Genomic DNA, 24,394 nt, shown 5'->3' on the forward strand with positions numbered 1-24,394 from the left:
CCGGGAGCGGAGTCTCGCGCGGTACCCGCAGGAAGCCTCGCCCTGCCGGGGACCCCACCCTCCGCGGCGCCCCTGGAGGGAGCCCGCCGCCGCGCGCGCCACCGGCGCGGGAGGGGCGCGGCCCTGGGGGCGGGCCCAGCAACTCCGCAGCCAATCCGGGCGGCGGCGCGGCCCGGGGACCGCGGCTGGTCCGGCGCGCAGGGGGCGGGGCGCCGCTTGACAGTGGCGGTCGCCGGGCAGCGGAGCCCGGGAGCAGCGAGCGAGCGCAGCGCAGCGCAGCCCAGGGAGCGCGAGTGGCGCAGGCGGCAGAGGCGGTGGCGCGGGGTCACCGCCCGCTCCGGCTCTCGGCGCAGGGGAATAGCCTCCTGCGGCGGCAGAGGCGGCGGCGGCGACGACGTGCGGGCGATGCTGCAGGTCTCCTCGGGCGCCGGTGTCCTGACCTCTTCCTGAAGGTACCCAGCCCCGCCCGCCCCCTCGCCGCGGGCTCGGCAGCGCCCGGGAATGGCTTTGTGAAGCTCTGGGCTCGGGCGGTCGGGCGGTGGGCTGGTGCGCGGGGCGGGTGGGGCTGGGCGGGGCTGCGCTGTCTGGGCCGCTTTCCCTGCGAGGAAGAGGGTGGCGGCTGAGGGAAGCGGGCTGGGGGAGGAGGGCTGTCTCCCGGCAGCAGCTGGCGGCTTTGCCATCCTCCGTCCTCCTGCCCCCATGTGGTTTGCAAGAGGTTTTGTTGCAGCAGAAAGTTTGACGCTGAGACACGAGGAGCCGGACTCGGGGGTCCCGGAGACCCGCCCCTTTAGAGGGAGGCAGGTCACCCTTGCCGGGGACACCAGAGACCTGAATGTGTCTGGTCTGGCGTGTAGGAGTCCAGGCCACTTTCTGACCCGAGCGGCATTCCTGACACGGGCTCTTCCCTGAGGAAATTCCCTGTGGGACCCCCCTCCTTGGGGCGGGGGCTCGCCGGAGTCAGGGCGTCCAGAGCCCCCATACTGTGGCTTTCGCTGCAGGTAATTAAGTCTGCCCTACCTGCTAATTAAAGATCCCCAAACATTGTGTCCAGGGTGCCCTGGTTACTTCCGTCACATCTTGAACAGTGTCTTAAGACCACATGCTTCCAACTGGAAGGGCTGGGTTGGTGCTGGGGAGCACGTGAAAAGGTGTAGAAGTTATGGTCCAGCACTTGGGGTGAGGAGCAGGGAAAAAAAGAGAATACCAGACACACGTACCCACTTGAAGATAGGAGAAAGCGTCAACCTTCCAGAAGAACAAAGAGGTGGCTTATTTGCTTTACAAAACTTCCTCTAATGCGGAGAAGTAGAGTTAGCATTGAGTTTTGCACAAAACTGTGGGAACACGTCCGTGGGGACGTAGCTCGGCGTGGAGGTGGTGATGTGGCTCTCATGTGGACTTGAGCAGCTCTCAACAAGTATAGGTTGAATTCTCTTTAACTCTAATCAGCCTGATGCCTTTCTAACCACACGTGGGGATTCTCAGAGTTACTTTATTCGTTTCTTCCCAAGAATGTTCATGCCGCAAGTCAACTACCTCATACCAGCTTTTGGGCCCTGGAGACAACCTTAGCCAAGGACGTCAGCATCGTGTCCTGGCTCATAACATTTGCCTCACAGCAGGTCACACCACTTCTGTAAGAACATTCACTTCGTGAAGAGAAGGAAACCTCCTTAAGCAGTGGTGACACAATATACTGAGCACTTACTATGTGCCAGATATATTACAAGCTGTTTTCTGTACATTTTAACTCTGATTCTTACAGTCATTACTTGCCCTCTTTTAGGGTTTAAAGGGTTTTGCAGTTTTTCCTAGGTTATGTGTCATATGATAGAGGTGGGATTTGAACCTGGATGTGTCTGACTCCCTGCCAACGCTTGTGTCCACCACCCTATGTTCTCCCAGACCCTTGTGAGAGGCAACTGCCCACATTATGGGACTGGAGGAGATCCACATATGGCAGCATGGACTGTGTCTCCTGGCCTCCTAGATCAGACCGCTTTATAGACTGTCTCTCCCTCTGGGAACCCACCACGGTGTGCCTGTGTTCCGCAGATGTTTCCTTCACCAAAGGGTGACATCAGGGATTCTGCAGACTCTTCCAGCACCCTGCCAACCCCCAGGATGGCAATCAGGTGGAAATCTCCAGACATGTAAACTCCTTGCCCTTCCAGATGCCTTAGTTAGTTCCAGAAGACAGGTTACCCAGCGTTTCCTGCATTGGCACTTAAGGAGCAGTCTCTATTTTAAGTTTACACATATAAGCACACACACCCCCCAACCCCACTTGGCAGCAGCACATCCCCTGCAGTGTTCACCCTGGCTCACTCCTCCCCCTGTACTAACTGTCAGGGCATTCCTGACCCAGCCCAGCCCACTTAAAACCAAAGACGGAACCGGAGTCTCTGGGATGGTGCTGTTAGCGCAGGGAATCCCTGGTTTCGCCTCTAGTGAGCAGAAGGCAAATTAACTTAGGGGCCTCGAGCAGGAAGCAGACCTTCTCCATAGTGCGAAACACATGCATGTGGGGTAGCCTGTTGTCAGCACTGCAGAAGATGTGTGTCACCATATAGAAATGCTTTTACTGGCTATTTTGGTGATGGATGCGGCCCCATGCCTACTTCTGATCTGATTACTCACTTTTATACTGAGCCAGTTGTCACTTGGTTGAATGGTGTCAAAAACTGGTGTCACAGTTGTGAGAGTAAGTTCTGAAGCTGTGCCTAAAAAATGTGTCTATTGTTATAAACTTCAGCCACTGTTTTTATTATTTCCCTCGAGTGTGTGTGTGTGTGCGTGTGTGTGCGTGTGTGTGTGTGTGTGTGTGTGTGTTCTCTCCCTTGGTATAGTGTTCGACTCTCTCTGGTTCCAAAATGATTTGCAGTGCTAAGGCTAAAAAGAAAGAAATGCGTTTTTGAGCTGTGACCATATGCTGCCTGGAAGCATATCGCTGTAGTTGGCGTTTTACTCATGTTACTCTAGTGCAAAGCATCTCCAAGTCCCATGTGCAGGCTCTGGGACTTCGAATGGGCTTTCCTGTCTCATTATTCCACTGCATCCCCTGTAGCAGTGATGAGGCTTGAGTTTAGAAGACAGTGCTGTCACCTCCCCTCTAATATCTCTACACTGCCAAACACTGGAGCAGCACTAATTCACGTTGGGAAAGTTGAACATGAGGTTTGCTCACCGTCACTCTTGCACCAGAATGGAAAAGGTACCAAAAACATTTGGGGGGATAAAGAGTGAAGTTGACATCTTTAAATGACTAGGAATCTATAAAATGATAGTGAATTGCTGATATCATACCATTCTCCTGAAGTTGGCTATAGGCAGATGCCTCACTAACCTAAAACCGTCCAGCATCAGCAGACGTCCACTCTGCATTCTGTTCTATTTTTAAGACTTCTCATTAACTAGCAGTCCACATTTAATTCCAAATTTCATCAAATCTAAAATGTCATGAGCTCTTAAGACATAGCATTATTTTTGTTATACAGGAAGAGGAAAAAACCGCCAGTTGTGTGATGACATGCCACTTCAGCAGTCGTCTTCTGTGACGCTGCATGAATATGTCACACCAGCTTCTCGTTGTTTTCAAGTTTCCTTCATCTCTGCCATGGGCTTTGGTACTTTTTCCTGCGGGTACCTTCAGTAGGTACCGTCTGTTGCATTGCTTATGGTGTGATAGGCAGTGGGGGTTCCATATGAAGAAGATTCATCTTCTGTGTTTTTCTTCCGTTTGGTGTACCATTTGGAATTTTCTTTGCAAGGTAATACAGAAATGCCACACAAAGATAAATGTTTCCTTTAGTAACATAACTTTTATGCCCCCATAAAAGTTCGTTTTGCCTTGGTGCATACACAGTAACATCTTTAAGTGCCAGGCCATAGTGTAATCTTTTAGAAAGGTAATCTTTTAAAATGACAATTAAAAAGAACACGTGCTGCGCTAACGTCCCTAACTTAGTGGAAGCGACAACAAAATGAATAGTGATGACCACATTTATGCAAATGCAGGGAAATGACAATTGTGTTGTGACTTCTGCCAGGTTGCCAGCAGTTTTAAGAGACCAACAATGGTAAACCACATCCTGGTTTCAGAGATGTTAAAATGCGGGGGGTGGGGAGGGGAACGGGGGGGGGGGTGGGGGGGATGCAACTTGTCAATGAAATGTGGCACGTTCAGTTTCATGACCTCTAACCTGCCTACCTGCTTGCACTTATTCATTCATTCATATGGTCATTCTTTTTGTTAGGCGCAAGCTCCAGGAGGGCAAGGACTTTTTCTGTCTTGTTCTCTGGCATATGTCAACCACTTAGAACAGTCACTGACACATAGTTAAGCTGCACAATAAATAGCCATAGAAGGAGTGAATGAATATCCCCCTTGGGAGATAAGAAGACACGTCAGGCAGCTTACTACTGCCCTGCTGTAGTGAGAAAACATATTCTTAGACTCATGACACGGACAGAAATGCCAAATGCAGCAAAGGCTACAGAGCAGCTTTCAGTCCTTCGTGGTATTTACAAAGCCCAATCCACCATGTCTCACGCCATTGCAAAACTGGTTTCCGGTAGAATAAATTCCACTGTGGCTTTTATGGATGTTTGACCACTGATGGAATTGATAACAGCTAGTATCTTGGTTCTCTTATATGACCCAAAAGCATTAATTACTTGCATTTTATGCTCAGTTCAGTTTCATGCACTTGTCCTTTGTAGGTGTAACATGTGCCAGACGACAGGTAAATATCTTTTCCTTCAGTAGTTTCCTCTGAAACAGACACTCAGGGGTGGTGACCTTGTCTGAATGGACGTCCCCAAGAAAATATGTATCTACTTAAAGGCCTCGCCTTACAGCCCACTTTTTAACCACCCCCAAGGGCCATCTTTACATTTTGACATTTGACAAAGAAAAAGACAAAAGAAAGAAAAGAGAAAAAAAAAAAAAAAAAAGGGAGGGAGGAAGGAAGAAAGAAAGGAAGAGAGGAGGGAAGGAGGGAGGGAGGAAAGGACAGCAGGAAGCCTTGATGGGCAAGCCAGACCCCCACCTGCCAGCGCCTCTGCTTCCTTGTTGTTGCTCCCTGGTCGAGCCAAGGGCACTTCTAGGCCAGGGCCAGGGGGTGGATGAAGATGCCAGCAGAAGGCGTGGCTGAGAAGGAGCAGCAGGCTCTGAAGCCGTCCTGAGGATGGAAGTGGACTAGCATTGCCCTGACAGCCCCCCAGTCTCTGAACATAGTAGCTGAACCTGCAAAGATGCACCCAGATTCCAGTCCAGGGAAATGTGGGACTTTAAAACACTAGGTGACAAACCAAGGTTACTCATGGGTTCTAGGATTAATCTAGGCAGCTTGTTCAGGGAGAGGGTAACTGCGATGGGCAGAGGCTTCGTGACTGCCTCCCCTGCCTGCCCCCGCGCGCGCACACAGGTGTAGCTGCTTGGCCTGGGAGATGGGCTGGGAAAGGACCTGGCAGCTAAGCCAGAGAAAGCTCTTTCACATGGAAAAAACCATGGTGGATTAAATCTTTTTGGTTTCAGACTCGGATAACTTGCATGTGATTACTTTTATTAGGAATTGTGGGCATTCCCGTCATAGTGCCATGGAAATGAATCTGACTAGGAACCATGAGGTTGTGGGTTCAATCCCTGGCCTCTCTCAGTGGGTTAAGGATCCGGTGTTGCCATGAGCTGTGGTGTAGGTCGCAGAAGCCGCTTGGATCTTGTGTGGCTGTGGCTGTGGCTATGACATCTGTAGCTCCGATTGGCCCTGTAGCCTGGGAACCTCCATGCTGTGGGTGTGGCCCTAAAAAAAAAAAAAAGAATTGTGTACATGGGCCTGACAAAAAAAAAAAAAAAAAAAAAAAGGCTTAAAACTTGTTTTTACTGAGCAAGAAGGGTAGAATGAAAAAGAACCAAAACAGAATAATCTTACAACACTGTGGTTCTGTGGAGTGTTCTAGTGGTGCCCAGGATTTGTTTTTATCAGTTATGGTTAGACAGACAGATGTGGAAGTGACAGTCCTGATGGAAGAAGTTTATGATGCTGACAGCCTCCTAGAAGCAGGAGCCTCTGTATATGATGCCTGGGGAAGCTGTGGGCACAGAGCGGGGGGAGATGGGGAGTGTGGACAAGAGTCTTTATTGTGGTTCCCACTGGGAGGGACAGGAGGGGCAAGGTAAGCAGGTTTGGGACTAGCTAGTCTGAAGAATTTCAGAGGCTCTGGGACAGGGGCTGTTGGCAGGTACCTGCCTGTGAGGGGATGAGAGCAGGTAGTCAGGGGCTTGGCGGGGCGGGAGTGTGAGAGCCAGTAGGAGGTGATTAGGTGTGTGGGCTCTGGACTGGTGGGTTTGCACCAGAAGGCTCGCTGAAAGGCAGGTTGTTTATCTCTAGGAATTGGCTCATCCTGGGAGGGGCAGTCCCTCCAGGGTCCTCAAGGCCCCAAGATGTCAAAACCCCAGAATACAGAAGATAAAAGGCATGGTTAATACACAGGGATTTTTAAAACGGCCAACTACTGAATCAGGCCCAGGTGCAGCCAAATGTGCAGAAATGCCCAGCTCGGGATCTGACACCTGCTACCCAGCCAGCAAACATTCATTAAATCTGAGTCGTGGTGCCAGATGGTCTGCCCATGCTCACAGTCAGTCTCCGCTGGGTACCGAGGTCAGGTGTGCAGTGTCCATCTTGAGAGAAAGAGAAAAGCGAGAAACTGCGCCCTGTGCGGAGGCTCCTGAGATGAAAGATGAACCACCCAGGGTGAAGAGGAGGCAAAACACTTAATTTCCAAAAACATAAATGAACCCTTAAGCAAATACATCTTCAGCTTTAAGATCTTAAAATATATAAGGTAATTATATCTTTGGGGTAATTCCTTACTTACAGTGGATTTGGAATATCAATAGAGAAAGATGGGAAGTTCCCTGGTGGTGCAGCAGGTTAAGGACCCAGTGTGGTCACAGCAGTGGCTTGGATTTGATCCCTGGCCTGGGAACTTCCACATGCTGTGGGCACAGCCAAAAAGAAAAAAGCAAAAAAAAGAGGAAAAAAAGTCAGGAAGCCTGGAAGTGACAGGCAACTTTGTAAAAGGTTGTTTTTCAAAGTAAAATTGTGAATTGTGTGTTGCGAATGGTGTGCTCGGGGGTAGACTTCTAAGTGTGAGTCACTCATCAAAGCATGAAACATACTCTTCTTCTCAACTGCACAGTCAGGATTGATCAGCTGAACAGACGATTGACCTACGTATAAAGAGTGGTCCTGGAGAGAGTTATTTGAAGGCAATTAATGGGCCATGGGGTGGCGACAAGTCTAGACATAGAATGCATGGTTAATACACATGCATTAATGCTTTAAAGTGTGCCTGTTTAACAAGTGTTTGCTTTGAGGACACTGATAGAAGGTGGCGATGAGTTGAGATGGACCTGAGCTTGGACTCCAGGCTTTCGTCTCAGTGACAGATGGCAGTGCTTGAGGGTGGCTGTGTTCCGACTCACAGCTCAGTGAAGTCAAGGCGCTGTCCCTCTAGTCGGCCATGGGACTTGCCTTCATTTGGTTGGTTAATGGTCAGAATGTCTTCAAAGTCCTATGACTTTTCTTAGAATCCTGACCATGCACGTTACAAAATGATAATAAAGAAAACATGAGGAGTTCCCGTCGTGGTGCAGTGGTTAACGAGTCCGGCTGGGAACCATGGGGTTGCGGGTTTGATCCCTGGCCTTGCTCGGTGGGTTGATGATCTGGCATTGCCGTGAGCTGTGGTGTGGGTTGCAGACGCGGCTCGGATCTCGCATTGTTGTGGCTCTGGCGTAGGCTGGCAGCTGCAGCTCCGGTTGGACCCCTGGCCTGGGAGCCTCCAGGTGCCGCGGGAGCGGCCCAAGAAATGGCAAAAAGACAAAAAAAAAAAGAAAAAAGAAAACATGAGCAGATCAGTGGAATCATCTAAGAAGGGCAGGTCCTTCGCAATGCGACCTCTGAGGCTGCCCTCTGCGTACAGTTCCTTCGGGTCTGTGACTCTGCACACATCCCTTTCGAGATTGTGTAGGAGCTTATCTGTGTTGATGGAAACTGCAGGAATGTTTTCACTGGAACACAGCTGCTCCCCTTTTGTGTTTCCACGCTGACGTCATAACTCTTTAATTAAAGTAGCCATGGTAGCCTGAACTGGCCGGCGAAAGTACCTCTGCCTGGCGTATGTTGCTGACCTAGATTTGATGTGGGCCAGGACGGGCTCTGGATTTAGCCCCACCAGCGAGGCACTGTCTCTTCACCTCCCATACAGGCTTTTCTGGCCTTTTAACCTCTGATCCCCTGCAGGAATCAGGCCCATGGCAAAATGGAATATTCAGTTGGATGGATTTCAACTATCCAGTCACATCAACCTGCCTCTTGCTTTCAGGGATTTCTCAACATCAGTGATACGCGTGTCTTTGGCTTCCTGGAGCTCTTTCTTTGCGTTGAGGTTATAAGTGAGCCCCCATGTGGGAGGGTTCGGGGAGAAGGGGCAGCCTCCTGGGAGCTGATCCAGGTCTTTGCATTCTGTTCTAACTTGAACCTTCATGAATTAGAATTGTTCTCTTTGGGGAGTGGAGTGGTAAGAGCCATACCTTTGCTTATCTCCTCAGCCCTGGAGCCTAGGAAATGCCTGCTTAGTAACTATTTGTTGAATTGTAAAATAGGGTTTGACTGTTTGACACAGAAATTCCCATCCTTCTTTGGCTCAAAGGTTCTTATTGCTTACGAATAAAAGTCCTCACAAAATACTTGGTAATTTGATAGTTGAATCATCTAGAATAGGGGATCAAGAACATCAAGATTGAAATTTTAGGGAGTTCTCTGGTGGCCCAGTGGTTAAGGTTTGTCACTGCCATGACTCGAGTTTGATCCCTGGCCTGGGAACTTCCGCATGCTGGAGTGGGTGAGGCCAGAAACAAAACAAAGCAAACTGAAATTTTAACAAATAGATAAACTTGCCTTAACAAATTAAAAAAATGTATTACAAATGAACATTATTAAAATTCTATGATGTTGGATTGAAAGCTAGGCAGATTAAAAATAATAGTATCAGAATTATAGATTTTGATTTAGATTTTTTAGTGAACTTAATTTAACACGTACAGAACAGCAATACAGCTTTTGAAGGAAGGATCAATCACCTAATGAAGCTTGCTAGAACAGTGGAATAACAGCTTGAAGAGAAAACAGTAAGAAAAAGAGTAACTGATATCTTGGTCATAAACAAATATTGCAAAAAATTTCCAATAAGACATAGTGTTAAATATTGGAGAAAAAAATCCTGTAATGATGGAGACAAGTCATACTTTTGTCCAGACCCACAGAATGTATGATGACAGTGCGAGTGAACCCAGATATAAATGATGGGTTTCGGCTGGTTACCATGTATCAGTGTAGGTCCATCCATTGTAACAAATGTACCACCTGTTGGGGGATGTGGATCTTGAGGGAGGCTGTTCACCTGTGGTCGACAGAGGGCATATGAGACATCTCTTTGCTTTCCCCTCAATATTGCTGTGAACCTAAAACTGCCTTAAAAAAATAGAGAAAGAGAGGAGGGAAGGGAAGGAGGGAGGGAGAGAAAACCAGCAAAGCAATGTATTTCTTCCAAGTTTGAAGGCAGTGAAGATTTTTCTGAATATTCATGTCATTTTACAAAAGACAGATGCATTGGAATACAGAAAACTGAAAATCACTTAAATAACAAAATATAATAAAACGATTCTAAAAGACGCAATGGCAGATTGAGAAAGAACATGGCTAATGACAACTTACCTAAAATGTGTAAGGAGTTGATTTCAGTATGAAGCATTGCATCATTTACGTATTCCAGGAGGTCGAGGGCGATGAGCAGCCGTTTTGGATATTGAAATTCAACTGTTAAGACATAGAGAACAGACCTGTGGTGGCCAAGGGGGATGGAGTGGGGAGGGGGAGGGGAGAGGGATGGAGGGGGAGGGGAGTAGGGTGGGGCCGGGATAGAGTGGAGGAGAGAGTGAAGTGGGAGTTTGGGGTTAGCAGATGCAAGCTATTATATAGAATGGATAACAACAAGGTCTATCCTGTGATAAGCCATAATAGAAAAGATATATATATATATACACACACATATGTATGTATATGAATCACTTTGCTGTATAGCAAAAATGAATACCATGTTGTAAATCAACTGTACTCAGTAGAAAAAAAAAAAAAAAGAAATACAACAGTTAGATCATCATTTGATAGGCCCAGTGCACGAAACATACACATTAATCACTGCCACTCAAAGGTGTAGTTTGTGCTTTGACAAAGATCAAAAGTTGTTTGGAAAGTTGGAAATTGTATATCCACCGATGGCTTTCTCATTTGTTGCACTAGTAAAACGTAAATAACAATAACAATCCTTGAAGCACCACTAGAGAAGGCAAATTGTAGGGATTTTTATTCAGAAATCACTTAAGACAGAATTACATGTCAGAATTTGCTTCTCATACTTGTTTTTTCCAGACAGCAGAAAGAAATTCAATGAGAGACTATGATGTAGACACTTAGAGATGCTGGTGGCACATTACACAGTATCTCTAGCTTAGCTGTATCTCTTAAAAGCACACTTATCAGGAGTTCCCTGGTGGCTCAATGGGATAGGGCTCCAGGGTTGTCACTGCTGTGGCTCTGGTCACTGCTGTGGTGCAGGTTCGATTCCTGGCTCAGGAACTTCTGCATACCACTGGGGTGGGTAAACAAACAAACAAACCCCAAACAAAAAACAAACCCCCACCACCACACACACATTTATTATTATTAGAACCAGTTGTTCAGGTTTTGAGATCTGGTCTCAGTCCTAAAATGTTCACTTCAACGATGTTTTTCTAGTTTCCATGGGAAGTAGAGCTGGAAACTCTGTGAGTATGGCATGCCGCTGCAGAATAACCTTCTGGACCATCAGAAGGATCCGAGTGGAGGTTGGGAGGTCCCTTGAGCAGGGCCTGCGTTGTATCGGATATGTTTTGGGGATGGCAAGAGCTTTGACTAGGACTGAGCTGGGCTTGCCATCCCCTTGTCAGGAATAGGTGCTGTGCGGCTGGTACCAAGCTAAACTCTTCATGTCCTCTCCTTGCATCATTTAACCCCCACCCAGCCCCCGGGGCAGAGACCCTGTTAATATCTCTAATTTATAGACTAGCAAACTGAACAACAAAGAGGTTAGATTTTTTGCCTTGTGTCACCCTGATGGCAAGTGGAGAAGCCGAGAGAAGAACTTGGAGTGTCTGAGCCCAGAATGACGCATTTAAGCACCTACATCATACTCTCAGGGAGGGCGTTTAATGTCCCTCAGACTTAGCTTCCTTGTCTGTAAAGTGGGGCCATTCATTCTTACGGGCAAGTTTGTTGTGAGTTTGCAAGAGAGTGTGTATAAAATATCTAGGACCCTAGATGCAGAGCCGTTGCCTGTTGTTATTGTGGTGGTTGTTGTGGGAAATGACTGTAGTGCAACAGTCTCATCAAAGTCCAGGTATTTGTGACTCTCAGATCCAGCCCATCACGCCCCTTCCCTGGGCATCTGCTCTGTCCTGGTTGTTCACCATGACACAGCTGCATGAGCTTCTTTCCTGACCTCCCTGAAGTCCAGTCTCGAACCCTCTCCTCTCCACCAGGACCCATCTTTTCTTCCTTCCATAGAGTGACTGGATGCATGGGAAGCTGCAGAATTGGAAGAGGAAGCTTTAAAAGGGAGGTGGGGGAGTTCCCGTCGTGGCGCAGTGGTTAACGAATCCGACTGGGAACCATGAGGTTGCGGGTTCGGTCCCTGCCCTTGCTCAGTGGGTTAAGGATCTGGCGTTGCCGTGAGCTGTGGTGTAGGTTGCAGACGCGGCTCGGATCCCGCGTTGCTGTGGCTCTGGCGTAGGCCGGTGGCTACAGCTCCGATTTGACCCCTAGCCTGGGAATCTCCATATGCCGTGGGAGCGGCCTAAGAAATAGCAAAAAAAGACAAAAAAAAAAAAAAAAAAAAAAAAAAGGGAGGTGGGCAGAGCAGCACAATGCCTTGCAGGTACCTCCACCCCCTCACCAAATCAGTAGAATTAAATCATCAAAAGTAAAATAAGAGAGGAGTTTCCCGTCATGGCACAGTGGTTAATGAATCTGACTAGGAACCATGAGATTGCAGGTTCGATCCCTGGCCTTGCTCAGTGGGTTAAGGATCCGGCGTTGCCGTGAGCTGTGATGTGGGTGGCAGACAAGGCTCGGATCCTGAGTGGCTGTGGCTCTGGTGTAGGCCGGTGGCTACAGCTCCAATTAGACCCCTAGCCTGGGAACCTCCATATGCCTCGGGGGTGGCCCAAGAAATGGCAAAAAAAAAAAAAAAAAAAAAAAAAAAAAAGTAAAATAAGAGGAAACTTTCCACTCAACACTCTGGTGCCAAGAACTGGGAAATGATCATCTCCATTTGTTATCCCTCGAGTCCTGGATCTGTTATCTTCCCAAGTAAGAAGAAAACCATAGGCAACCTCTAGTGTACTCGTGCAACGACGACTATAGAGAAAGGGTATATTATGAATTCCATAAAGTCTTAAGTAGTTAGTGACCTTAAACATTCTTATAAATAAAGATAAATTCCCGTTTTTCTTTCTTTCTCTTTCTTTTCCTTTCTTTCTTTCTTTCTTTCTTTCTTTCTTTCTTTCTTTCTTTCTTTCTTTCTTTCTTTTAACGTTTATTTTTTCCATTATAGTTGATTTACAGTGTTCTGCCAATTTCTGCTGTACAGCAAAGTGAACCAGTTATACATATGTATGTGCTTTTTCTCATGTTATCCTCAGCCCTGTTCCATCACAAATGATTGGATATCATTCCCTGTGCTATACAGGAGCATCTCATTGCTTCTCCACTCCAAACGCAATAGTTTGCATCTGATGTTAAAATACCTCTCATTATGTTCCTCCTGCCCTTTCCTTAAAGAAATCCTGGGCATCCATTTAGAAGTTTTTAGAAATCAATTGTGAAGTTACTTTTTTATACTCACAGGTCCCACACCATGGGTATATGACACTTCATGAATACATTTTGAAGACATTTTAGTGCATTTAAAATAAATTAATGTTAATATGTTTAAAATATGTCTTATCAGGCAAGTGATATATGTTCAGTGTTGAAAAATGTAAAGATTTATTTAAGCAAAAGGAAGAGAAAAAAACCATTCATAATTCCACCTCCTAAATGTAATCAGTTTGCATGTTTCCTCCCAGATTTCTTTTTTTTCATGTATAGATATATTGTATACAAGATGGAATCTTGTCTATACTGTCTTATAAGTTGCTTTTTTTCACCTAGCACAATTTTTCCCAAATATCTCTCCATGACAGTAAATCATTACATAGATTTTTAGACAGAAGATCATCAGACCTCAGTCCTTGTGTTTTGCGACACCAGAAAAACCTCCGCTTAGCGCTAAGGCCAAGGACTTTGTCGGTCTGTATACGAAACACACTCTGCCTTGGGGAGTTTTTAAGTACCTCGAGCGGGTTTCACCTGCACGGGGAGCGGTCTGCATCTGGACCCCCACCTCTGCCCACTACTGCTGTCATCCTGAGCCGCCCGCTGTTTATCTGCAGGGGGTCTCAGTGTCATCCTGGTGGTTCTGACACAGAAATACAGACAAGCTTTTCCTGCCTGGCATCTCCTGATAGCTGAACCTCAGGAGACACAACCCTGCCAACTGGCCTCTTAATACCAAGACCATCTGCTGATCAAACACTGCTGTTCAGCATGCTGACACCCTCCCCATCTTATGGTTTCCATGTCTACAGCTGGCTCTCCATCCCTGCCTCCCCTGGGAGCCAAGATCCCAGTGGTCATTGAAACCCACAGCTAAGGACCAAGCTTCCTGATAGCTTAAATCTTCTTCGCCGTCCATCTCAACTAGAGCTGTTCACAAATGGCCTGATGAGCTTCTCCTCCTTGTATTTCTCGTGATTAGCCTCTGATTCAGAGCAAATGTGCAGTGGGGTAACTGAAATTTGGTCGCCAGATGGACAAGCAATCAGTCTGTCTTTATGATCATGCGGCTTGAGTGTATCAATCGCTGAAACCTCCAGTGGCTTCACGGTGAACACTAAGCCAGGTGTTTTTTACCAGCAGAGGCACTTCCTATTCCTTCATGGTTCTTTATCCAGGCATTTTACCAGGAACATGTAAATTGCTTTTTGCTACCTAGGTTCTCCAAAAGCCCATGACCGCTCTTCGAATAAGTTCTTAGTAATTAATATTTTTTAAAACACCGTCTTCATTTCCTGTATCCAAAATCTGCCATCTTACCTCCACCTTCCTGCAGAAAAAAAGTGTATGGATGGACGGATGGATGGATGGACACACACACACACACACACACACATACACACACACACACAGAGTCTGTGTATTTACGTGTATGTATATGCATACGTAATACACACCAGTACACATTTTAAAAAAATGAGCCAGAGTCACCATTCTCTAGTCACAACTATTTTTATTCTTTGACCTTCTCCACGAGGAACACCGAGCCTTGAAATCACCAGGCACCCAGGGCACCCAGGCCCGCGTGGGCAGCTTCTTCACCTGTCTGGTCCTCTCACCCCGACTTCAAGCCTCCTTTCAGCACGGCCATTCCTCTTCTCCCTCTTCTTTCATTCTCGACAGTGCCCTGACCTTTTTGTCATGGTATTTTCTGCAAGCATCACATCAGTTAAAGTTTCCAGAAACAGTGCTACCTATTGAAGAGGTTTTTAGTTCTTTTGTTTTTTGTCTTAGAAGAAGCCATTCCGTGCTTCGACTTTCATGGCACTCCTGCAGCTCGTTGGGTTGTACCTGCAAGAAAGGGTTACTGCCCTCTTCTTCCGTCAGAGATGCTGAGAAGGGCTGTTTTGATTTAGGCTCAGCGCAGCACTTATTCTGAGCTTTCTCTCTGTCTTGCTGTATAAGTGGCTTATTCCTCCGCAGTGGTGGTGATCCAGGCCCTGGGGGACCGCTCCAGCCTATTCGAATGAACTATCAATAACGTTAAAAGCCTTCCTAGACACAGCATTTGCCAGCACTTACAGGCCAGTGCAAATGGGATGAGTGGCTTTTGGCTGTTTTCGGTTTCTCCTCAGTGTTTGTTAAACAGTCAAGGCATTTATCAGAAATGGCCGTTGGACACACATTCCAGTACGTGCTTTTCATTGTATTTTCACTGAAACTGTGGGACTCGATTTCTTGTTGGATCATGTCCTTGGCCCCAGAAAGGAATCCTGGAAGTGTTGAAAAGGAATTCTGTGTGAATTACCCCTATTTAGCAGAAGACCAGTCAGAGCTGGCACAGCCTCCAGAGCTTTCAGTCAGGACTGAGTGTGAAGACTGTTGATTAGGAGCAGGGAGAGGGGGCCAGGATCTGCCCCCCCCCCCCCCCCCGTCCCCCTCTCCCACCCAGCAGAGCATCGCAGGCCCACTGACCCAGCGAGGGGCCAAGCCAGCTGGACCCCAAGCTAGAAACTAAGAAACACAATTCAGAACGAGCCAGGGACCTGGGGAATGGCCTCGGCGGATTTCATTTGCATCTCAGATGGGCTTCTCCCTTGGCGTTTGTATGAAAGGCAGGCAACGTGAATCATGGATTCATTCCCTTTCATGCTTTTTCTTCTCGTCTTTCCTTTTGTGAGAGGGGGTGGGGGTGGGAGGCGTCTAGAGCTTGGATCAAGTTCTTAGAGCTTAGAGGAATCCATAACGAAAAGTGTTTAGGAACTATTTCAGTTTTTCTCCCCAGTTTAAAACACCCTTCCCTTTGCTGACTGTAGGGTTTAATTCAGGTTATCCTGGAAGGGAAGAAGGTGTTTTAAACTCCCAAGTTCAGTTACTGGGGCTTGGGGGGGGGGGAGCCCTTTAAACCCAAACCTTTATCTTTCTGGTTACCCACTGAGTCCCGCAAATGAGAGAGTCAGAGGGAGGCTGCTCTGATGAGGCTTAATGGTGTGGGGCAACTCCATCCACTGTCAGCATGGTCTGAAGGCTGTGGGAGGATGCCGGACCACGGAGGAAAATTGGGCAAAGTGGCTGCCTATCCAGCTCTGTGAACAAACCTTTATTATTTTGGCTCAAGCAGACATATGTGCCCACAACTTTGACGATAGCCCCAAACAGCTAAAGGTCCAAATACAGCTTCGGAATTCTAAATTCTAACATACACCTTGCTAACAGTAACCTAAATGTATATGATCTTTTGGATCATCAGTGTCGTAAGAATTTATTATATTCATTTTGTTTTCCACTTGGAATGTAATTTCCTCAAGAGTGTTGGTCTTGGTCAATATGGAAAGAATGGATCCTTGAATGACATATGTACATTCAGCAGAGTCTCCTTTTTAAGAATGACTTACCTGAAGTAATATCAATCAGAGTGAAGCCAAGTTATAAACAATTAGGTGGGTTTTTTTTTGTTTTTTTTTGTTTTTTTTTTTTTGGGCTTTTAGGGCCGCACTTGCAGCATATGGAGGTTCCCAGGCTAGGGGTCCAATCAGAGCTGTAGCTGCCGGCCTACACCACAGCCACAGCAACGCCAGATCCAAGGCACGTCTGCGACCTACACCACAGCTCACGGCAACGCCAGATCCTTAACCCACTGAGTGAGGCCAGGGATGGAACCTGTGTCCTCATGGATGCTAGTTGGGTTTGTTAATCGCTGAGCCACGAGGGGAACTCCTACAATGAGGTTTTGAGAATTTAAGGATTGTCCTTTACTATATCACACACTGGGCTGACTTGACTAAATATACATTTAAGAAAAAGAGATAAAGATATGCAATTTTTATTTTTAAAAGTTTTCTATTTTTTAAAGTTGTTATGATTATCTTCATATCAACATTATTACCTGTTGTAGAAAAGGCTCAACCTTATTTTAAAGGGGAGTGTCTAAGTAATTTTTATTTTGCACTGTCTGATTGGCTCCATTCCCTTCTGCTAATCTTTTGAGTTATCGTGAGTTCTGTCTGTAAACTGAAAATAAAGTTTCTGGATTTTTGTGAATGGATTTACTTATGTGCAAAACTTTGCAAAGTGGTTTCTCTCTCTTTTTTTTTTTTTTTTTTGAACACCCATTAAATAAGAGGATATACTTTACTGAAAGGAGATCTTCATTGAGAATTCACCAACCAAAAGCAGATGAAAGTGATGCCTGCCTGAAGTTAATCTGATTATCCCAAATTGATCCTAAACCGTTGCTGCCTAAGTGCCCAGTTGATCCCTCTGTTTACAAACCGGGCACTGCCTTTGACCTCAGCAGTAGCTGTTTGGAGGGCGGGTGCAAAGTCGGTCACTTACCACTTCACAAACACAACGAAGCCTCGTGTATCTCAGGGATGTACTCCAAATATGTTAGTTTTTCAGAGAACTTGAGCTCACTTTTGGGTGACTCTTTCTAAAGACACTGTGTCTTCTGAAACAGAGCTGAAGTTAACGTTCCCTTTTCTGGAGGGCTTGAGCCTTCAGTGGGAACATGGGAAGGTACCTGCTGGGGCTGGACAAGTGTACATGTGGGGTCCCTTGTCCATTAGGCTAAGTTACCCCAGGTGTCTTTGCTTTCTGACTTATTCAGGCTAATTTTTCCCCGGGCCTTTTCCCTCCACAGGTCATTGTGACTACTAGACCTAGTGGAGTATTTAGCATATATCCATTTCCTACGGTTACCTGAACGGCTCCACCCCATTTTTTTATGCTATAAAGAGCACTTTAAAAGTTCTGTTCTTTGAAAAAATAGTAAGAGAGTTAGGATTGACTACATTTAATTGAGTCACGACACTTCTGGGTTTTAATTATTCTAAAAATGGGTTTGGGTAAAAGAATAGCTTCTAGTTCGTTGTTATGCCATTGGTAAAATTCTAAAAGATACCTTACAAGTTTTAATTTTTGAGCTCTTTAGAAACTGTAAGTGCAAAGCTCCTTATCCAGCTTCAGGTGAAGTCAGTCTGATTGTAACTTGACCAAAAATGTGGGTTTAATTTATGTTGTATATGTGAAGTGCAAATCGCATGAGTAATAAACTAATGCAAATAATAAAGACCTAAGGGGAAATTAAATGGGAGTTTTGAAGAGCTCACATCATGCACAGTATGTGTAACTGTAACTTTTTAGGAAGTGCAGAAAGATTTAAATATATTTTGAGTTGTGTTTCTTTCAGATTTAAGTTATTGGCCACACACTAAATGGCTTGATGACTTGATTTCTATGTATATATACCTACAAACTAACCTTTTCTAGTACATGCTTCACAATCAAGAAAATTTTTATTGATTTTCAATTAATTCTTTCATGGAATGCAGACAATATCTCCATATTTCATTACATCTCTTCCAATATGTATCTATTTCACAGTGCTTTTTTTTAGCATTGCAGGTCGATACATTTAGACTGTAGATGCAAACATTTATGGTTTGCTTGCTGGAAACTTCTATAGGGTTGTGATGGCAGGGGCTATAAGTAGCATAATTAGATACTGTGTATTAGATGGAAACATAGTTCAGTTATATAGAAAAGTCTCCTTCACAGCAGCTTCTCCTTAAAGCAGCACTTTTTTCCCCTTTTCAGTTCCAGACTAGAGTTGCTCACAGCCTTTTTTTCTTCACACATGCCAGTCACCTGGAGATGCGGCAGTTGATCAACAAAACTGCTCTGCAGGTGTTTACCAGATAGTTTCCCTAAACCATCCTGGACCGGAAGTACTCAGTTGCTTTTCTCCACTAATGAAGTTCACAGGCTATTTATACATTGTCCCTTACATCTTAGGTTTGAAAATCAGGGCCTCATCCCGACGCCATTTAGCTGGTCCAGGTGGGAGCCTGAGTGAGCTGGGAAAGCTCCTTGGATGAAGCGAAAAATCAGTAGGTCAGAGCAAGGACGTGAGTGATGTGACTCCTCCAGCATTGTTATTATCCGTCAGGGAACCTAAGTTCACTCTATCTGCTGCACGGATGGGGGTGATAATGTCATCACATTTGACTTTGGATTATAACGTCGTAATGAGATCGGCAGTGAGGGGAGAGGAATCTCAGAGAATGACTCTGGAGTGTGTGTATGTGTAAGTAGCATCCTAATGATTCTGGAAATTACCTCAGGAAGATGTAATCAGCTAGACCATACTGCTTATCAACATCAGGCCATGTTCCTGCATTTCTAATTTGATTACCTGCAAGCTAGTATCATGCAACTAAAAGATACCTTGTATTTTATGTCTTGATAGGGAAAAAAAAAAGAAAGATTAATGATACATTCAGAAATGTTCTGACTGTACTCAGGAAATGATCACTTCTCACTAATTTTGCATTCCAACCTAAAACAGCCCTGTCCGTGCTCAGTAGTTAGAAATTTGTCAAATCCAGGCACTAGGAAAGATGTCAGATTCATTTTCTCCACCCCTGTATGTACCGTATTTATTTGGTTTATTGTTTTCGTCGTCAGTGAAGAAATTTTATTTACATATTAGTGTCAGAAAATGTAAAATTAAGTGATTCACCAAATTTACCATAGGGGGTATATTCTATTTTTATACTGATGAACCATCTTTTGGGACATAAGGCACAGGAAAGGCTTCCCTGAAGTATATATATAGTAACTTTTCAGCCCACAGAAGTGTGTTGCATTTTGAACCCATATGACAAGTAAATACATATCTGTCCTAGGTATCTGAAAGGAGGCTATGCAGTGCGATTTCCTGGGCACAAAAACACCAGCATGAGGATTGCAAGGCTTTTGAGAGCTGTAAATCTGGTTTTCTGTTTAGATATGCATCATATCTTAGGGTGTTTAGAAATTAACTGGTGCAAAATAGTATACCATCTACAAGAAATCATTTTAAAGGCTCATGGCCTTATAATCTCTTTCCAATCATCTTTAGTAGGCACTTTCCCCACAAGCAGACAGTGGCTTGTTACATGAACTTGATATTACAGCGTGCAGACAACTGTCTCAGATTTTACAATGGACCAAAGATGGCTTTTATGCTGATAGGTAATTCTAGAAGAATGTCAGTTTCCCTGGACCTCGGAGCCACACTCTGACACCTGCTCTCATCCTAGACTCCACTCACCTCTCCACTAGCCCCCACCAGGTAGGCCCTGAAATCAACTGCTCGGACCAGAGGTATCAGGTGGGGGCCACTGGCTGAGGGGGATGGTACCAGAAAAATGCAAGATGAAACTCCAGTCCTTAAATAGCTCAAGGCCTCAGGAAAGAGGAGATGAACATAAGAGCAACAATGAAGCAGCTAAACTATGGAAAACGAAGTCATCAGTTGTGTGAGGTTCTAAGTTGTTTTCTTAGAGAACTGATGCAGAGGAAATGGACCTAAAAGAACGGCTGATTTTGTCCGATATACGGAAGGTCCAGCTTCCCTGGTGGGTTGATATGATGTAGGACCAGAGCTTTGCACTCTAAGTACTGACTCATGGCTTTAATGGCTGCAGCCTGTGACCCTAGAGTGGACACCTTTGAATCACCCTCAATTGTGTCCTTGACCCTGTGGTAGTTTAGAAAAGACCGCTGGATGCCAGCTGAGAAGCTGTACTGTATCTGGAGTAAACCTGAGTAACCTATGTATAAGGGGTGACTTCTTGACAAAAAACGACAGAAGAATCAAAAAGATTGGTCTGTGATCTCCTTGGGGTGTTTATGGGGAAGGGAGAGAAAGAAACTAGCTCATGTGCATGTCATCCCCCCCTTCAATTTTGACGACTGCAGCTCTATATTTTTAAACTGTGGGTAGAGCATTTAACATCAGAGCTACCCTTTTAGCAAAATTTTTAGTGTACAAGATACTTCATACGGTGGTGTGGACTGTAGTACAGTGTTGTACAGATCTCCAGAACTTACTTATCCTCCTTAACTGAACCTTTATGCCAGACGACTGGTAATGCTCCATTTCCTCCCCGCCCTTAGCTCCTGGCAACCACCATTCCACTCTAATTCTAGGAATTTGACTGTTTGAGGTCTCTCATATATGTGGAACATGCAGTATTCATTCCTCTATGATTGGCTTATTTCATGGAGCAAGGTTCTTCCCTGTTGGCATGTATTGCAGAATGCCTTTCTTTTTTTTTTATGGTTTTTATTCTTTAGTTTGTTAATGTGGTGTATCACACTGATTGATTTGCAGATATTGAAAAATCCTTGCACCCCTGGGATAAATCCCACTTGATCATAGTGTACAATCCTTCTAATGTATTGCTGGATTCAGTATTTTGTTGAGGATTTTTGCATCTGTGTTCATGAGTGATATTGGCTCATAACTTTCTTTTTTTGTGGTATCTTTGGTTTCTCTATCAGGGTGATGGTGGCCTTACAGAATGAGTTTGGGAGTGCTCCTTCCTCTGCAACTTTTTGGATTAGTTTCAGAATGCCTTTCTTTTTAAAAGGTGGTATTCCATTGTCCATGTCTACCATATTTTCTTAATCCACTCATCTGTCAATGAACACCTTTGGCTATTGTGAGTAGTGTGCAATGAACATGGCAGTGCCACCTATCTCCTTAAGGTTTTGATTTCAATTATTTTGGAGAAATGCCCAGAAATGGGATTGCTGGATCACATGGTAGTTTTATGTTTAATTTTTAAAGAAGGCTCCATACTGTCTTCCAAGCAGTTGTACCGTTCTGCATTCCCACCAGCAGAATGCAAGGGCTTCAATTTCTCCCCATCCGTGCTAACACTTGTTCTCTCTTGTTTCTTTGTTAATAACCATCTTGACAGGTGTGAAGTGGTCTCACTGTGGTTTTGATTTCCATTTCCCTGATGATTAATGACATTGAACTTTTTTTCATGTATCTCTTGGCCATCTCTATGTCTTCTTTGGAAAAATGTCTATTTAAGTCCTTAGCTGCCCCCCACCCCTTTTTCCTTTTTTTTTGGCTGCCCCTGAGGGATACAGAAGTTCCCAGGCCAGGGACTGAATCTGAGCCACATCTGTGACCTATGCCACATCTGCAGCAATGCAGGGTCCTTAACCCACTGTGTCACAGCAGGAATGCCAGTCCTTAGCCCATTTTTGAAGAGCTGTAGGAGTTCCTAATGTATTTTGGAGATTAATTCCTTGTCAGATGTATGGTTTGCAAATATTTTCTCCCATTCCATAAGTTGCCTTTTTATTCTGTTGATTGTTTCCTCTGCTGTGAAGAAGCTTTTTGATCTTAGAGGAAAAGCTTTCAGTTTTTCACCATTAAGGATAATGTTGCCTGCGGGCTTTTCATAATTAGTCTTCATTATGTTGAAGTACTTTCCCTCTGTTTCTAGTTTGTTTAGAATTCTTATCAGGAAAAGCTGTTGGATTTTGTGAGATGCTTTCTCTGTGTCTTTTGAGATGATGGTGATTTTTATCCTTTATTCTGTTAACGTGGTGTATCACATTAATTGATTTTCATATATTGAAACATCCTTCCATTCTAGGGATAAATCTCATTTGGTTGTGATGTTCAGTCCTTCTTATGTGGCGTTGGCTTAGATTCCCTAGCATTTTTTTTTTTTGCCATTTCTTGGGCCGCTTCTGCGGCATATGGAGGTTCCCAGGCTAGGGGACCAATGGGAGCTGTAGCCGCTGGCCTATGCTAGAGCCACAGCAATGCGAGATCCGAGCCGCGTCTGTGACCTACACCACAGTTCACGGCAATGCCGGATCCTTAACCCACTGAGCAAGGTCAGGGATAGAACCCGCAACCTCATGATTCTTAGTCGGATTCACTAACCACTGCGCCATGACGGGAACTCCATAGATTCCCTAGTGTTTTGATGAGGAATTTTGCAACATATTTGTCAGAGATACTGGCTGTGGTTTTCTTTTCTTGTGGTGTCTTTGGTTTTGGTATCAGGTTAATGCTAGCTTCATAAGATGTTTGAAAGTGGTCACTTCTCTTCTGTTTTTAAAAAAGATTTTGAGAAGGATTGGCAATAATTCTTCTTTAATTGTTTGATGGGATCCACCTAGAACCATGTGGTTCTAGGCTTCATTTATTTATTTATTTTTTCTGGAGATTTTTGATCCTTGATTCAATCTCTATACTATTATGAGTCTGTTCAGACTTTCCATTGCTTCATTATTTAGCCTTGGTGGATTGTATATTTGTAGAAATGTATCCATTTCTTCTAGGTTATCTAGTTTGTTAGTATATAAATATTCATAGTATTCTCTCATGATCCTTCTTATTTCTATAGCACCAGCTGTAATGACTCCTCTTTCATTTTGGATTTTATTTGAGTTTTTTTTTTTTTTTTATCTTAGTCTTACTAGGGGTTTGTCAGTTTTGCTTATCTTTTCAAAAACTAACTGGAAAATATACTAGTGTGTGAAAATTAAACAGCAACATGTTCTTGAACAATCATTAGGTTGAAGAAGAAATCAAAAAGGAAATTAGACAAATGAAAATGAAAAACAAAAAAACCCGCCAAAACTTATGGGATGCAGCAAAAACAGAAAAAAGAGGAAAGCGTATGGCAATAAACATTTACATTAAAAAAAGGAGGATAAGCAATGAGATCCTGCTGTGTAGCACTGGGAACAGTGTCTGGTCACTTGTGATGGAGCATGATCATGTGAGAAAAAAGAATGTATACATGTATGTGTGACTGGGTCACCTTGCTATGCCGTAGAAAATTGACAGAACACTGTATGTAAAGCAGTTATAATGGAAAAAAATTAAAAAGAGGGAAAAAAGATCTCATAGAATATAACTTGACACCTCAAGGTGCTAGAAAAAGAAGAACAAGCTAAGTCCAAATTTAGCAGAAGGAAGTAGCAAATTTTGGAGTAGAAATAAATGATATAGAAAATAAAAAAACCAAAACCAAGAGTTGGCTTTTTGATTGCAACTTTGCTTCACTCTAAAATTAGGAAAATAAGTGTGCCTGGGGTGGCTAGATTAATTGCAGCAGGTATCTATATCCACGTGATTTGGAGCAGAAATATGATTATGCAAGGACACAATGTGTATCGGTATCCTTGCAGGAATGCTTTACCGTGCCTCTTAGTTTAGGCATATGGAGATGCTCATCCTGAACCTCTCTAAGAGACGTTTGAAGCTCCTAGAGGGCGTGCTGTCAGTGACTGCCGGGAGAAGCCACTGCAGACTAATGACACCATAGCAAACCTTTTGGACCGTTTGCTGCAGAATTATTTTTGCTCAGCTCATGTCTGCAGCAGGCTCCTAGACTTCACCCACAGTTACTTGGTGTTCACTAGGTCTTTGCCAGGATGCACCGTGAAATGATGCTAGGAGTCTGATTTCTTGCTTTAATTCACCCTTTTTCCTTGTCTAAAGCACTTTGCAGTGGGGACAATAACCTAATACACTGAGTTCAGTGTAAACAGGAAATCTGGCAGCAGTAACTGGACCAAGGGCTAACTTTGCAAAGCCAAGT

At 44.7% G+C, this 24,394-nt stretch overlaps 1 protein-coding gene across 3 annotated transcripts in view; it reads left to right on the forward strand.

Annotated features, from left to right (window-relative positions):
• Positions 1 to 203: 203 nt before the first annotated feature.
• FRY (FRY microtubule binding protein) overlaps positions 204 to 24,394 on the forward strand; it is a 421,192-nt gene continuing 397,001 nt past the window's right edge. For all 3 annotated transcript variants that reach the window (XM_084981419.1, XM_084981420.1, XM_084981421.1), the window contains exon 1: positions 204 to 452. The gene's annotated coding sequence lies outside the window, so the exon portion shown is untranslated. The remainder of the gene's footprint in view (positions 453 to 24,394) is intronic.

The sequence above is a fragment of the Sus scrofa genome, chromosome 11 (genome assembly GCF_054392235.1).
Source record: "Sus scrofa isolate SSC_HxYL_T2T_F1_AM1 chromosome 11, Sscrofa_HxYL_maternal_Yorkshire_Landrace_v2.0, whole genome shotgun sequence".
Lineage (NCBI taxonomy): Eukaryota > Metazoa > Chordata > Mammalia > Artiodactyla > Suidae > Sus > Sus scrofa.